General features: G+C 49.3%; 1 protein-coding gene across 1 annotated transcript in view; it reads left to right on the forward strand.

Moving 5' to 3' along the window:
- The window catches only part of SHANK2 (SH3 and multiple ankyrin repeat domains 2), a 604,092-nt gene that overhangs the window by 378,996 nt on the left and 207,545 nt on the right, over positions 1-17,551 (forward strand). The window lies entirely within an intron of this gene.

The raw sequence follows: 17,551 nt of genomic DNA on the forward strand, positions 1-17,551 counted from the left end.
AATCGGGCTATGAACCTCAGGGTCAGCAGTTCAAAACTGCCAGCTGCTCTGCAGGAGAAAGATGAGGCTTTCTGTTCCCGTAAAGATTTACAGTCTCGGAAACCCTGTACAGGGTCACTATGAGTCGGAACCGACTCCACGGCACATAACAACAACAACTTTATATGGGTAAGCCTGGTGTGACGCTGTGGGTTAATGCACCAGACTGCAAAGCCGTTTGAACTGCAAGGTCGGCGGTTCAAGCTCTGCAGCTGCTCCTCGGAAACCATATATAGGGTAGCTATGGGTCGGAATCAACTTATCGGCACTTTACAACAACAACTTCATATAGAGGAACCATCGCTGGAGAAGGATATCACGTTTGGTAAGGTGGAGGGTCAGAGTAAAAGAGGAAGACCCCCAATGAGATGGATTGGCCAAGCGGCAGCATCGATGGACTCAAGTGTGGTAACAGTAGTGTGGTTGGCCCAGGATCGGGCAGTGTTTCGTTCTGCTGTGCATAAGGTCGCTATGGGTCAGTACCGACTCGACGGCACTTAACAACTTCGTATGGCCGCCATTAAAATTAAACTTGTTCAATATAGTAAGTGTTTAAAACAACAAGCATTCAAAGGATGAACATAATAATTATAACAATTAATGTTGTTATTGAGTGCCATCAAGTAGGTTCCAACTCAAAGCAAGTTGGGTTTCCTCGGCTGTCATCTTTACAGAGCAGACAGCCGGGTAGGTTCATACCAGCAACCTTTCAGTTAGCAGTTGAGCACTTAAACCATTGCAACACCAGGCCTCCTGTCACAGTGAAACCTGTGAGAACCGAAACTAAACAGGACCATCTTGCTTTTCCACCTTTGACAGGATGTAGTCTTTTTCCACTTTGCTATTACGCTCTGGTAGCGTAGTGGTTACGAATCGGGCTGTGAACCGCAAGGTCAGCAGTTCGAAACTACCAGCGGTTCCGCGGGAGAAAGATGAGGCGTTCTGCTCCCGTAAAGATTTAAAGCCTCGGAAACCCTGAGCAGGGTCGCTATGAGTCGGAACCGACTCCACGGCACTCAACAACAACAACAACATTACGCTGTTAGTGGAAATATTTGTGTAGTGGTTCCGAGTCCGGCTGCTAACCTCAAGGTCAGCAGTTCGAAACTACCAGCTGTTCTGCGGGAAAAAGATGAGGCTTTCTGCTCCCATAAAGATTTACAACCTCGGAAACCCTGTACAGGGTCACTATGAGTCGGAACCGACTCGACGGCACATAACCACCACCACCAGTGGAAATATTTGAGTTTTCTTTGTCAGATTTCTGCCTTATACAGGCTCCAGCTTTTACAGGCTGATGGCCAAACTTCATCTCTTATACTTGGGACATATTGTCAGGTGGGACCAGTCACTGGAGATGGATATCATGCTTTGTAAGGTGGAGGGTCAGAGAAAAAGAGGAAGACCCCCAACGAGATGGATTGGCAAGGTGGCAACATCGATGGACTCAAGCATGGCAACACTAGTGAGGCTGGCCCAGAATCGGGCTAGTGTTCGTTCTGCTGTGCATAAGGTCGCTAAGGGTCGGTACCTACTCAATGGCACCTAACAACAACACTGTGTTACTAATTAAACCAGAATTCAGGGCTATCCACCTCTCTCCTCACCTCCCGCACACACACATGAAAGTCCAGACACAGTTAGAGGTATGTTTGTTTCTTGTTTGGAAAGGACTCTGTATGAGTCTTTCAAACATTTCTGCGCATCTTGCGGATGACCTTGTTTCTAGAATGCATTCCCTTCGGGTTTTTTCTGGAACTCAGGTGTGTATCCAGCCAGGCTCCCATGCACTGTGAAGTCTCTTGTGCCGAAAAATCAAGACTTTTCTTAGCTTTTATTATATGTAGTTGAACGTGAGGCCTAACCCAAAAAAGCTCCCTGGCATTGAACCTTTTCCAACTCATAGCAACCTTATTGGACAGCAATGGCCTCTTTGGATTGTTAAGACTGTAATTTATTTATTTTTTTTTTTTTAATGTTTTGTGAGTTATGTGATAGTTTACATGGGAGAACATTAGTTTTACATTCATCCTATTTTATATCATTTTACTGCCATGGTTACAATCCCCTCCATGCATCCTGCAAGCCTGCCCCCCGTTTGTCAGCACACAGCCCCTCTCCCTCTCTGAGTCTAGAGTTCCTGGCTGCTCTGTCTCTCCACGTCATCATTTCTGCCTCCATCTCTGGTGCTACTGTTTCTCACTGTCACTCTGCTCTTCTCCCCTGATGATCCCAGGGACCTCCACTCCCAGACTGCAAAGTCATTCACTCCCCTTCTTTTGCTACAAAATATCCACCTTTACATTTCCAACCCTCACAGTCAGTCCTGATAACAATTATTCACTATTGTACCACAAAAGACCTATCCCCATCTCCTTTCATCAGCCCCACCCAGACAGATTGGTTACCACTCAGTGGAGATTCTACCTTCCCCTGCACCCTCTGGATCTAGGCTCCCTCTTGACAGCTTGTAAGCCAGTCACTTTCTTGCCTTTGTAGCCTCCTCCCCGCCCCCATTTTGGGTAGCCAATGTCCAAGTTGCCCATCCCTGTCTACTCTGCGTATGGAGGGGTTGGGAATGATCCTTATTGTAAAGATTTGTTCCCTCTTTTGAGCTACTACATCAACAAACATAGGTCAAGTTCATCAAATTGTATCAGATGACTCTTTTTTGCCTCTTCTTTCTTCTTCTAGTTGAGCTCTGATCATCCAGTCATTGAAGCCAAGTCAAGTGGGTATTCAAGACTGTAAATTTTTACAAGCACAGACAGCCTCATTTTTCTTTCTCAGAGCAGCTGGTGGGTTCAAACTGTTGGCCTCGTGGTTAACCGCCCACCACAGAGGACCCATTCATTCTTGCCTTATGTGTAGGAGACATAGGTTCAGTTCCTGGCCAATGACCCTCATCTGTCAGAAGAAACTGATGTGCTACTGTGATGCTGAGCAAGATTCAGTGGAGTAGCCAGACTCTGAAAGACCAGGAAGAAAGGCCTGGCTGTCTATTTCCAGAGCTCAGCCATTAAAAACCTCATAGGTCACAATGATCCTATCTGTAACTAATCATGGGGTGTTGTAAGACTGTGTGGTGGTTTATTCTGTTTTATATGGGTCTCCATGCATTGGGGCACATAGTGTATTTTGAGACAATGACATTCTTAAATATGTCAATTTGAACATCTTTAGAATAGCAGTCTGCCAACTACAGCCCACAGGCCAAATCTGGCCCCGTCTGTTTTTATAAATAAAGTTTTATCGGCACATTTGCAGGTGGCCTGTGTGACTGCTTTGAGGTTGTATCTGCAGAGTTGGGTAGTTGCAATGGAAAGCATGTGGCCGGCAGAACTGAAAACCTTTACTTTCTGGCCCTTCACAGAGAATGTTTGCCCACATCAGATCTAGAGCGTTGTCAGAGCCCCTTTTCTCCATACTTACAGTCCCTGCCAGTACTGAGACATTGGTACTTGGCACAGAAATGCATCGTGTTGCCCTACTTACAAACAGGAACATTCTGGGTGGCATGAAGTGTTTGCTCTCCTCTCCTAACAGGCAGCACATCAGAAGAAAGGCCTGGTGATCTGCTTATGAAAAATCCTCCACTGACAAGTCCATGGAGCACAGTTCCACTCTTGACACATGGGGGCACTATGAGTCAGAATCAGCTTGATGGCAACTAGTAAAGAGGGATAATGTTACTGGACAGTGGGAACGGTTAATGTGCTCTACAAGTTGGAGGTGTGAGTCTACCCAGGAGTACCTTGGAAGAAAGACCTGGCAATCTATTTCTGAAAATCATCCAGTGAGAACCCTGTAGGGCACAGTTCTACTCAGATGCACATGGGACACCATGAGTCAATCAACTCCACAGTAGGAAGTATTTATAAATTAAAAAAAAAAAAAAAAAAATGTTGTCACTGCATCAATTCCAGGTCATCACTACCCTGTATAGGCGTTTTGAGGTGGTACATCTTTACATGAGTGGACAGCTTCATCTTTCTCCCTGAAGCGGCTGGTGGGTTTGAATCACAGACTTTGCAGTCAGCAGGCCAATGCTTATTCCACAGTGCCACCAGAACTCCTTAATAGCGAAGGCATTTATTTGTAATAACAGAGGGGGTTTGATGGCCTGGGTGGGCAGGAGGTATGGTCAAGTCTCCCCATAAGGTTGGGGCCTGGCTGGGGTATTCCCCGCCTCTCATCTTAGACAGCAGGACTAGCCTGGCTAAGCAGGTAGAACTCAAGGGGGATGAAGGGCTGTGGGTCTGGGGTGGACATGTCCGGATTGTCATAGAAGGGAACACTTCTGGACAGTCAGCCCTCTAGGCACCCGCAGTTTCTGGAGGGACCATGGGAACTGGCCCTTTGAGAAAGCCCCTCCACCCGTCCTGCGGCCGCTGAGCCTGGTCCTTTTGTGCGAGTGTGGAGACAGACAGATGGTCAGGCCTGGTCTGTCGTTTAATTAACGGAGGAAGGAAAAGTCACATGCGCCTCTTCCGGGACCGGCAGCAGGATACCAGGCAGCCATGCCATCCCCTGACTCTTGTTTTTGAAGAACATTCCGTTCAGAGTTGGCTTGCAGCGGCCAAGCCGGGTGGTCCTCTCTCCACTGGGCTTTCTAGACTTTCCAATGGGCACTGATGGGCCGCTGAGGCCGCAGAACCAGAAAGAGCGCTGAGGAATGATGGCAGAAGGGCAGTGGGCACTGTGGGCAGACATGTGGGCAGGGAGGGCTACCTGCAGCATAAGATAAAGGAGAAGACAGAGACGGGGTTTGGGGGAGAGATTGAGGGAGACAGACAGGAGGAGCTAAGGAGACAAGAGGGGGACCATTTAGGGAAAGGCGTTAGCTGCTATGGGATCAGCTCTACTCCATGGGAACCCCACCCACAACACAGTGAGACACTGTGCCCCGCTCACCATGGTTGGTCAGTTTGAGTTCCTGTTGAAGCCACTGTGTATTCTGAGCCCCGTCCAACCTAGCGGCTCTTCTTGCAGCTCTGCACATGACATTTTCTGTTATGACCCCCTAAGTTTCATTGCTTGGATTCCAGAAGTCTGGCAGGCCTTTCCTCCTAGTCTGTCTGAGTCTGGAACTTGTGTACCATGGGTGACCCTCTGATATCTGAAATCCTGGTGGCACAGCTTCCAGCGACACAGGCACATACATGCCTGACGCATGGATCGGTGTCAGATATGAAATGGGATGCGGGGGGTGGGAGGGACAACACAGAAGGGAATGTGGAGGGGTGCCAAGGGGTAGAGAATTCACAAAAAGAGTGGAGGGGAAGATGAGGCGATGAGGAAGGAAGCAGAGAGAGCAAAGGGAGGCTGGTGCTGGAGAGAGGAAACAGAGAGGGCTGGATAGGTCCGGGAGGTAGAGAAACTCACCTACAAACAGGAGCAGTGTAGAAAGAATCAGAATTGGGAGAACGTAGAAACACTCACCACTGTCTTAGAGGACAGTTCATTCACCGAATTCTAACAAAACTGTAAAACTCAATCCCACAGCCACTGGGTCCCTTCTGGGTCCTAGTGACCCTGTAGGACCTAGTAGATCTGCCCCATGGGGTTTCTGAGGCTGCAAATCTTCACAGAATCAGACTGCCTCGGCTTTCTCCTTTGGAGCTGCGACTGGGTTCAAACTGCTCACCTTTTAGTTAGTGTTCCCCCAATGCTTAATGCACTGTGCCACCAAGACTCGATAACAAAACTATATTGTTGTTGTGAAGTGCCATTGAGTCATTTCCGACCCATAGCGACCCTGTACAGGGTTTCCGAGGCTGTAAATCTTTACGGGAGCAGAACGCCTCATCTTCCTCCCGCGGAGCCGCTGTTAGTTTCGAACTGCTGACCTTAAGGTTCGCAGCCTGATTCGTTACCACTACGCTACCAGAGCTCCATAACAAAACTATTTGTTGTTGTGAAGTGCTGTCGAGTCGGTTCCGACCCATAGCGACCCTGTACAGGGTTTCCAAGGGTGTAAATCTTTACAGGAGTAGAAATCCTCATCTTTCTCCCACGGAGCGGCTGGTAGTTTCGAACCACTGACCTTAAGGTTCACAGCCCGATTCGTAACCACTACGCTACCAGAGCTCCTTAACAAAACTATATACACTATAAAATTTCCTCTTTAAATGCAAGTTTAGCCTGCATCCTATATCTTTTGAAAGTGGCCGCTATGCCTAATGTGGGGAGTGTGGTGGCTTGGTAGGATAAGCACTGGACTGCAAACCACAAAGTCAGTGGCTTGAGCCCACAAGATGAAGTTTTCCACTCCAGCAAAGATTCACAAGCCTCGGAAACCCTATACAGGGTCGCTATAAGTTGAAACTGACTGTTGTTGTTGTTGTTAAGTGCTGTTGAGTCGGTTCCGACCCATAGCGACCCTGTACAGGGTTTCCGAGGATATAAATCTTTACGGGAGTAGAAAGCCTCATCTTTCTCCCGTGGAGCGGCTGGTATTTTCGAACCGCTGACCTTAAGGTTCGCAGCCCGATTCGTAACCACTACGCTACCGGAAACTGACTAGATGGCACTTAACAGTAACAAATACATCATTCAGTTCCAAATATCTTCTTTGCTTTTCTTGCGCTGAATTAATTGGCCAGTGAGGTATCTACAGTTGGTTTGTTTCACTTCTGAGTAATTAGGGAACTTTCTTATTATATCTTTTTTATTGGTATTTGTAGTCTTAATTCCACGGTCTTTAGAAAATATACGCTGGGTGATTTATTTAAAGAAAATATTTTGGTTTCTACATAATGTTTTCAGAATGAATCAGATTCTGAGTTCATACGGAACATCTTTCATAACCCATCAAGTTGGCTGGCCCCCGCTGTGCCTGGGACCCTTTAGAAGCATGTCCTTCAGTGATAGTTCTCTCTCCTTCCAAGCGGAAGACCCAGGCTAGAATCCCACCAACAGACTTCTTGTGCCAACACCTGTCAGTGGAGCCTTGTGTGTTACCAAGATGCAGAACAAGTTTCAGCTTCAAGACTCAGACACACTCAGAAGAAAGGTCTCATGATCTACTTCTGAAAAATCACCATTAACCGTGATGACCTTATTGCAGCCGGTCATGGGGTTGTGCATGGGGTGGCCAGGAGTCAGGGGCCAGCTTGATGGTCACTAACAATCCCAGCCTCCGAAGCTGTGATTAATGCCCATTTCTATTTTTAACTTTTTATCATGAATTGAGTGAAGGTTTACAGAGAAGATCATCGGTTTTACATTCAGTAAATCATATACTTTGCTTCATCACAGGGATTGCAACCCTACCTGTACCAGCAGTTAATGATATTTAACCTCTATTCACTTTAAACTGTGGTGTTCTTCCCTGTAAGGAGCTCTGGTAGCATAGTGGTTACGAATCGGGCTGCGAACCTCAAGGACAGCGGTTCGAAACTACCAGGTGCTCCGTGGGAGAAAGATGAGGCTTTCTGCTCCCGTAAAGATTTACAGCCTCGGAAACCCTGTATTGGGTCGCTATGAGTCAGAACCGACTCCAGGGCACATAACAACAACAACATTCTTCCCTGTGTCTCCTGCTACCTTCATCTTTTCTCTGCCAACCTCCCTCTTGTACATTGCCTGCCTTGTCACCCATGTAGAAGGGGTCTACCCTCTTGTTGTTGTTAAGTGCTGTCGAGTCGGTTCAGACCCATAGAGACCCTGTATAGGGTTTCTGAGGCACGGCTGGGGTGCTTGAACCCCGGCCTTGTGGTTCAAACCTACTTTCTGGTGAATGTTCCTCCACCTCACCCCCTGGTAACCATCATAGAATGTTTTTACTTTTTTCTTACTTTCTTACTTTTTACAACAGTGGTGTCGTACACTATTTGTCATTTTGTGATTGACTAATTTTACTCATCCTAGTGTCCTCCTGGTGTGGCCCTGCAGGTTAATGCACCCAACTGCAAAGGTGCAAGGTCGGCAGTTCGAGCTCACCAGCTGCTCCTTGGAAACCCTATACAGGGTCACCATGAGTTGGAACCGAGTGGACGCTACTTAACAACAACAGTGTCCCCCAGGTTCAACCATGTTGTGAGGTGCTTTGCAGATTCATCATTATTCTTCAGCATTGCATAGTATTCCACTGTGTGTCTGTAGTAAGGTGTGTATAGCCATTCTTCTGTTGATGGGCATTTAGGCTGTGTCCAGCTCTTGGCTATTGTGAATAGAGCTGCAGTGAACATGAGTGTACAGATATCTCTTCATGTCACAAGTCTTATTTCTTGAGGACGTAGACCCATTAGAGGGATTGCTGGGTCATACAGTATTTCTACTTATAACTTTTTCTTTTTCTTAGTCTTCTACAGTAGTGGTCCCATGCAATATTTCTCTTTTTATGACTGACTAATTTCACTCAGCATGATGTCCTCAAGGTTCATCCATGTTATGCAGTGGCTTATCGCTTCCTTGTTATTCTTCAAGGTAGCATAATATTCCATTGTGTGTATGTACCACAGTTTATCCATTCTTCAGTTGTTGGGCACTTTGGCTGTCTCCATCTTTTTGCTATTGTAAATAGTGCTGCTATAAACAGTGGTGTGCATATATCTTCTCATGTTGTGGCTCGTACTTCTTGTGGGTAAATACCAATCTACTTAAAACTTTTTGAGACAGTATCTTCAATAACCTTATATGCATGTGAAAGTAAATAAGGACGACCGTAGAAGAATTGATGGATTTGACTTATGGGGTTGGAAGAGAATATTGAAAGTGCCATGGGCTGCCAAAAGAACCAACAGATCCGTTTTGGAAGAAGTGCAGCCAGAGTGCTCCTTGGAGGCCAGGATGGCTAAACTTTGTCTCTCGTACTTCAGACATATTGTCAGGAGGGACCAGTCTCTGGAGAAGGATATCATGTTTGATAAGGTGGAGGGTCAGAGAAAAAGAGGAAGACCCCCCCCCCCATTGAGATGGATTGGCCAAGTGGCAGCATCAATGGACCCAAGCGTGACAACGATTATGAGGTTGGCCCAGGATTGGGCAGTGTTTCGTTCTACTGTGCATCGGGTCGCTATGAGTCGGTACCGACTTGATGGCACCTAACAACAACACTATTGTCATAATTTCCAGGTGAGGGTGCTGATGCTGAAAGAGGCTCAGTTACTCGTCCAGGGTCACAGAGCTGGTTTGGTTTGGTCCCACTGGGGTCCCCTCTGAAGCCTCCCCATTTCTTTTTGATCCTGTTCCTGTTTGCCTCTTTGAAAGAGATCATTGCCTACCTCTAATATTCCAAAGGCATGTACTTAAGCAGTGGCTGGGTCCTCCCCGCTAGTCCATCTTGGCAGGAGCCCACCTCACGATGCTTAGCACGTGCTTTTGGGTGATTTATTGCAGAGTAATGAGACCATTTAATTTGAATCAAGTTCTACTGTTTCTATTAGAAGGAATGTCTACTGTTGATCCTGGTAGCAACAAGGAGGAAAACAGCCCTCAGAAACACCAGGAGGGGGCGTATCTACAATCACTGATTGAAGCAACATGTTTGTAAACACAAGGGACCCTGGTGGCATGGTGCGTTACGCGTTGGGACAGTAACCAAAAGGCTGGTGATCTGAACCCAGTAACTCTTCGGGAGAAAAGGTATGACAGCCAGCTCCCATAAGATGACAGTCCAGAAAACCATATGGGCAGGTCTACTCTGCTCTTAAGGAGCTCTGGTAGCGTAGTGGTTACGAATAGGGCTGCAAACCTTAAGGTCAGCAGTTCGAAACTACCAGCTGCTCCGTGGGAGAAAGATGAGGCTTTCTGCTCCCGTAAAGATTTACAGCCTCGGAAACCCTGTACAGGGTCGCTATGGATCGGAACCGACTCCACAGCACATAACAACAACAACAACTCTGTTCTTACGACTCATTGAGTCAGAATCAACTTGACCATGCTTGAGTTTGGTAAGTTCGCCTCCTCGTGGTAAGGTTGTGAGGGCTCAGTGGAGACCCATGGCCACTGCCAACACCCAAGCATGACGCTGCCCCTTCTGCCCGGCCAACCAATGGATTCTCAAGTATTGGGATGAAGGAGTGACCGACCATGTTTATCACCTCCTGAGTGAAAGTCACCATCGGCATGTGCAGATCAACCGTACACCGAGAGGTCCCCTGTGCATTGTGACAGATGACCTTGATAACTTAGGGGAAGGAGAACAGCCCCCAGCCCCACACTGTCCAGGAAGCAGGGTGCTGGTCCAGGGCCCCCGCCACTCGGCAGGTGACAGGTAACTTGGGAGCCCCTCCCAGGAGGTGCCTGCCCTGCCCGCTCACCAGCCTCCCTCTGTCCCTGGCTGCAACCAACCATGCCTCATGCGCTGTGCTGAGCTGCCTGCCCACACCTGAAGCCAAGGGGTGTTCGCTGGCATCTCTGCCGAGCGGGGCACTTGTTGGGCCCCCCTTGCAAAGAGCTGCCGGCTTTCCGCGTAGCCTCATCCGTTGTGATTGGCAGAGCCCGGAGATTTGTAGGACAGCGCTGCCCGCCTGATCCCTGGAGGCTCCTCTTTCTAACAGTGTTTGAGTTCCAGCTCCACCAGACTGTCACAGAATGTGTGGACTTGGGGAGTGATTTACAGGTGGCTTCTCTGGAGAAGGTAGGGGTGTCCTTCTGGGAAGGGGCTTGTAAGGGCCACAGACTAGATCAGCCCTCACTGGGTCTCCCAGGTCCCACATCCCTGCGACCCCATGTATGCCAGAGTAGAGCTGTGCCCCAGAGGGTTTCCCATGGCCAATTTGTCAGTGGCTCACCATGCCGTTCTTCCAAGACAGGTGCTTAACTGTTTGCACCAACCAAGGCTTCCCCACATACCCACATCCCTCATTACATAGACCTTCTTGCCATTTCTGAAATGGGTTTTGTAACGTTACCTCCATCCCTGTTGACTGTGCGTAGCTTGTTCCATTCACAGCCAGCCTCTGTGGCTTCTTAGGGATCATAATGCACCCCGAGAATCTTCCTGTTGGGAAATGTGACTTCTGACTGGCTTTCACATGGACTGTTTATGGACGCCAAAGGGAACGGATAACAAAGATGACCCAATGAGATATTTCGCAGACATGAAATGCAATGCATAGTCATTTTGATGTGACCATTGGCTCTTGGGATTTTCCACGTCTGCCTGTGGGTTCCTATGATGCAGTACTTTATCTTGTGATCCTTAACTAATTCCATCTGCAAAGACCCTATTTCTAAACAAGGTCACAGGTCCTGGGGTTTGGGTTTGGGTCTTCCACACTGATTTTTGAGGGAATATCGTCCCACCAACTATCCCAGGCATCTTCTTCAGAACCTAGACTAAGTATGGTTTGGTCTGTACCCATCAGTAAATAAGTAATGATTTCAGAAATGTGCTAATTAACTGACAGTATTCTTATTAAAATGCATGCAGAAAGCTGGGCAGTGAATAAGGAAGATCGTATAAGAATTGAAGCATTTGAGTTATGGTGTTGGAGGAGAATATTAAGAGCCTTGGTCTGCTCAAAGAACCCATAAATTCAAATTGGAAGAAGTGCAGTCAGAGTGCTCCTTGGAGGCCAAGATGGCCAAACTTCGTCTCTCATACTTTGGACTTATTGTCAGGAGGGACCAGTCTCTGGAGAAGGATGTCATGTTTGGTAGGGTGGAGGGTCAGAGAAAAAGAGGAAGAGCGAGATGGATAGGCCAAGTGGCAGTATCAATGGGCTGAAGCGTGGCAACAGTCGTGAGGTTGGCCCAGGATCAGGCAGTGTTTCATTCTGTTGTGCATAAGGTCGCTATGAGTCGGTACCAACTCAATGGCACCTAACAACAACAATAGCTCATATTAGAAATAACCCAGCCACCATACGCTAAGCATTGGACTGCTAACCAAAAGATCGGAGTTTGAAGTCATCAGTTAGCTGCTCCTCAGGAGGACAGTGAGGCAGCCTGCTTGTATAAGAGATTCACAGCTTCAGGGGCCCTACGGGGCAGTTCTCTGTATCACCTTGGCTGTCATGGGTTTCCTTTGGGGTTAATCATTGGCCCCAAGTGCTCCTGAACTCCAGCCCTAGACCAAAATCCAACCACCATTTAACAAGGAAGGAATGAACTATGGCTGTTTTGCTAGACCCTCCCAACAGTGACCCCAGGTCTCCGCCTGGAGCCATCGGGTCCAGCCCAACAGCCCATGTGTTCACAGTGTGTGATGGACAGGCGGCCACACATCTCTGTAGGCCCAGCCCTCACTCTCTGGCTCCATGTTAACACCTCCCCCAGGTCCGGGCTTCCCTGCCAGCAAAGCTGTGGACTGACCAACAAACCCTAAACACCAGCGGTCAGCACTGGCACCTACCAATGCTCAGACCCAAGGAAATCACATCATCCCTGAAGCCTCCTCCAGATGCCCTGTTGGGAAGCAGTGAGCCTCGTACCACTTTTGACTAGCAGCTGGGCATGCCCACCGGGGTGTTTCAAGGCAGCCTCCTGGTCACCCAGTGGGGTGAGAACTCACCCACTACAGGGTGCACCCCAATTTCCCATGACCCTCACTGGTCCGAGTGCGCACAGACAGCAAAGTCCTTAATGTGGCATGCAGTGGGGGGCAATGAGAACATGGGAACTCTCTAATTTTTAATGTTTTGGTTTCGGTGAAAGTACACAGCCAAAGACACATCCTGTCAGCAAACTAGTGACACTGTCTTCACCCACAGCCACCTGATAGAGCGTTTCCAGTGAGTGGCTGGTGGGCTTGAACCACCAACCTTGCTGTTAGCAGGTCAGTGCTGATCCTACAGTGCCACCCAAGGACTCCTTACTGCTCTTGTTGTAGAATGCTGTCGGCCAGTTCTGACTCACAGTGACCTTGTACAGGGTTTCCACGAAGCCTCTGGTGGGTTTGAACTGCTGACCTTGTGGTTAGCAGACCAGTGCTGATCCTACAGCGCCACCCAGAACGCCATACTTCTCTTCTTGTTGTTTTTTAAATGCTGTCGATTTAATGGCCCCATTTAGGGTTTCTGAGGAGTGGCTGGTGGGTTTGAATGACTGACTTTGTAGCTTGCAAGCCAGTGCTTGTCCTACACCACATCAGGATTCTGTCTGCTTAATGACCTCCTAAATAGATGTACTTAGAGTTACCACTGAGTCAGCCCCCGTCTCACGGCGACCCCATGCACAGAGGGACAAAATGCTGCTTGGTCCCCATGACCAGCTGCAGATCAAATCATTGCAATCAATGGGGTTTTCAAAAGACAGTGGATCTCCAGGCCTTTCTTCCTGGTCTTACTCTGGAAGCTCTGCTGAAACCAGCTTAGCAACACACAAGCCTCCACGGAGAGGGAGCTGCACACGAGGTGCGTTGAGTGGGAATCGAACCTGGGTCTTCCACACAGAAAAGCAAGAATTCTGCCACGGAGCCATCAGCCATATAAGGAAGGAAAACTTCATTCTTCATGGCGGCTCATGAAAACACTTCACTTTCATCTGCAAGGAGACTGCCATCCTAAAGGCATTGTCTGTGATGGTGTCAAGAACCCTGGTGGTGTAGTAGCCAAGGGGCTGGCAGTTGGAACCCACTCAGTGGCCCCACAGGAGAAGGATGGGACAGGCAGTCTACTTCCGTGAAGAAGTCCAGCTTTGGGTTGGAACTGATTTGATGGCAATGGATTTATTTTTTGGTTTCATGAGCGCTGTGAAGACACTGGTGTGGCACTCGTCCTCAAGGTCGGTTTGAACCACATAGTTGGCTGTTGAAACTCACCAGCCACTCCTCAGAAACCCTATCAGGGTCGCTCTGAGTAGGAACCGACTCTACAGTACTTAACAACAACAACATGAGGACTCTGGTAACCAAGTGTAGGCGGTTTGAACTCAGTGGCTCTTCCGGGGAAAGAACTGGTGATCTGCGTAAAACTACAGTCCTGGAAATCCCATAGGGCAGTTCTGCTCCGTCACATTGGGTTGCTATGAGTCAAAAATAGACGGACGACATCTTAACAACTACAACAACAGCGGCTTTGCTGTTACTGGCATCCTCTGTGGCGGACTGGGTGCCCACCACAGTCATGCTCCACAGCTCCCACTACTGGGAGACGATGCCAAAGGAGACTGAGGGTACTGAGAACCTTGCCAGGTACAAGTTGTACCTGACTTATGACGCGTTCCAGTTACGACCTCCTTTTCGTCTTTCTTCTGGTACATTGTATCATTGGTAATATGCACTGCATACAATGTTGCAGCCCATAGTTTGCTCATGGCAGTTTATGTGTAGAGCTTCTTACCTCCCAAAGACAAATACATTGATAAAGATGCTGATAATTAAAGGCCGTACCAACACAATCTAATAGAAACATTGTTAAGTCAGAGCCAACTTACTGCGGAACCACTGGAACGAACCCCCGTCAGAAGTTGGGGACTCTCCGTGTGCTCAGAAAACACATTGAGGAGAACGTAGCAGGGTCCTATTATTTTGTTCAGTCAGCAGCACAGGCTGGAACCTACCCAAAGACTCAGACGAGCATGACAGGATGTGACATTTTCTCCTATGGTCAAGGCTTCATGGGATGACGGTGGGAAGGGTCCTAAGAGGCTGGAGCAAGGTCCAAGGGAACCCTTTGATAGAAAGATGGTGTTTCCTCTGGCCAGGCAGCTTGGTGGAGAATTTGCACCTAGTGCAGCGGCTGGTGAGCTGACCAGTGCTGGGAGGACAGGACAGGCAAAGGAAGCATCCTTTACAGGGGGGGGGGGGGCGTGGTGTGGCTATGGAACACTGAGTTGATTTGTACTCGTGACAACCCATGTGTGCAGCACATACCCCTTGCTATCCACTCCATTCCAACACACACGGACCTGATAGATAGAACAATACCATGTGTTCTTCGTTGTAACCTTTCAGAAACAGTTCATCAGACCTTTCTTCTGAGGTACTGCAGGCTGGGTTCAAGTGCTAACTTTAGGTTAGTAGTCAAATGCAAGCCATGTGCACCAGTCGGGGACCCTCAAACCCTACAAGGTAGATACTATTGCCCCCCTCCCCTTTATATGTGGAGAAAGTGAGGTTCTGAGGAGATGAACTGTAGGTTTCAGTGTTGGGATTCAAACCCATGCCCGTTCTATGGACAGAATGGGATGAGGTGGAATCATTGGATGGGGATGAGAAAGTTCGAGTATGAATCTGGAGCTACTGAGGAGGTTTCGAGAGGGGGAGGGAGGGAGGGTGTTGGGGGGCCACTCAAATTAGAGTTACAGACTGAAGCAAGGATGTTGGAGGAGGCAAGGGAGAGTCTGCACATTAGTGATGGTGGGTTTCCCCGGTGGAGTAGGTTCCAACTCATAGCAACTTTGTATAGGATTTCCAAGAGTAAGTCTTATGAGAGCAGAAAGCCTCATCTTTCTCCTAGATTCGAACTGCTGACCTTTTGGTTTGCAGCCCAACTTGTAACTCTGGTAGTGTAGTGGTTACGAATCAGGCTGCGAACCTTAAGGTCAGCAGTTCGAAACTACCAGCAGTTCCGCGGGAGAAAGATGAGGCGTTCTGCTCCCGTAAAGATTTACAGCCTCGGAAACCCTGTGCAGGGTCGCTATGAGTCAGAACTGACTCCACGGCACTTAACAACAACAACAACAACATACTAACACAGTTCCTTCCACAAACAAATAGTGACTGTTATTAAGCCGGCCCTACAGCGTTCTCTGTGAGGAGAGCTTGTCCGTCTGAGCACCTGGCATGTGGTGAGTGCTCAAGAAGTACCTGAGCCCCTGGGTGATGCAAACAGTTAAGTGCTCAGCTAGTAACCAAGAGGTTGGAGGTTCAAGTCCGCTCAGAGGCATCTTGGAAGAAAGGTCTGGCAATAGACTTCCAAAAACTCAGCCATTGAAAACCCTATGGAGCAGATAGGGATGCCATGAGTGGGAGTTGACTAGAAGTTAATGGGTGTGGTTTGAGGGGACTTTCGGGGTACCAGGAGCAGTGTTGAGGGCTCTGGGGGCCTCTCATCACCTCTTTACCTGGCATGTTCTCATCTCAGAGCTGGTATCTGAGGCTTAGAAAAGTCACGACCTTGGGATTAGAGGGCATGGTGGTAAAGCTGGGATTTGAACCAAGTTCGCTTGGATGCTGCAACACTCCACCCATGTGCTGTCCTGAGGGAGAGTGTCCTGTTGCCCCTTGAAGTTCCTGGTTAGAGGCACAGCTAGCAGGGCGTGATGCCCTTCGTTGAGACTGAGGCTGAGGGCAGGGGCAGCTGGCCGGTGGGAGAGCAGTGTACCTGGAGTGCAGGGTGGGGTCAGAGCTGAGCAGGACAGAGGTGGACAGTGTGGACAAGTGCCTCTGGATGAGTGCATGAGTAGAGAGTCGTGGGTGGAGTGGGCATCCTCAGTGGAGTTTCAGGGGCTGGGTTTTTATAGCTGCTCCCAACAGGGCTTGGTTTCTGAGCACCGATCCCTGTCCCTGGACTCCTTGGAGAAACTGAGAGTGGACGGGAGGTGGTCAGCATGGGGGCAGTATGGTGTTCCAGCTGGGGATGGCTGTGAGGACAAAGTGCCCATGCGTCCTGGCTCCTCCAGAGTCCTCCTGTGGTCCCCAAGTTGTGGCTAAGGATCAGACAAAGGGGTCAGTCCCTAGCTTTCCCAGCCATGTGGGGAAACTGAGGCTTACAGAGCCCTGTAACTCTCTGTACACTGAACCGTGATTCCATCTCAGGCCTCAGGTCAGGTGACTATGGCACGGTGGGGCTGGGGGTTATGGGTGGTGGTGGTGGTCTTTGATGTGGGAGCTAGAGTCGGAATCCCCAGTCCTCAGACCACACCTGTCCAGTGTTGTGGGCAGCAGCTGTCCAAGTGTGTGCCCCGTGGTCCCTTCCTGGTGGACAAGGTCACCCTGCCTGACACAATTCTTTGCATAGTTGTCAGTTTCACTGAAGAGTCAGAACGGGGAGCCCTCCACTGACCATTCGAGTCTCTGCCTCTCTGTGCCTCTGTGGCCTCCTCTGTAAAATGGGCTGCTGCCTGGCCGTGTCCCATGCCTGTTGGGGTGCTCCCAGACTGTCCTAAAGTCTGCCCCCCCTCTCCACCTCAGGCCATCCAGCAGCTGGAAAAGAGGCCCTGAGTTCCTAGTCCAGGTGGGTCTGAACCTTCTCACGGCTCCCCCACATTAGACAGCCAGGCCTTTGTTCCTCCTTGCTGCTCCCTGACTCCCCAGCTTCTGAGAAGTCATGGGTAACCCCGAAGGCTACAGACCCCAGCCGACACCCTGAGAGGGCTGGGTGACACTGGCCATCTGTCTGGAACTGTCCTCGTGGCAGTTGCTTCCCCACGTTGCATCCACCTCCCCCAGCCTCCCCCGGGGCCTGCTGCATCCTTCAAGGCCTGCCCGCCTGCACCCTTCCGTCCTGGAACCTGAGGTCTCTCTCCCCAGCCCCTTGGGGACCTGGGAGTCTCCTCATCAGCCCCCCACCTGAATCTCCTTAGCAGCTTCCAGCTCCGCAAATGACTTCCGGCTGCAACAGAGCACCCCTCTGTGCCCCCTCTGCAGCTTGGGGGGGTGGGGGGGCGGGGAAGGCAG

This window comes from Chrysochloris asiatica, unplaced genomic scaffold (genome assembly GCF_000296735.1).
Source record: "Chrysochloris asiatica unplaced genomic scaffold, ChrAsi1.0 scaffold00040, whole genome shotgun sequence".
Classification (NCBI taxonomy): Eukaryota; Metazoa; Chordata; class Mammalia; order Afrosoricida; family Chrysochloridae; genus Chrysochloris; species Chrysochloris asiatica.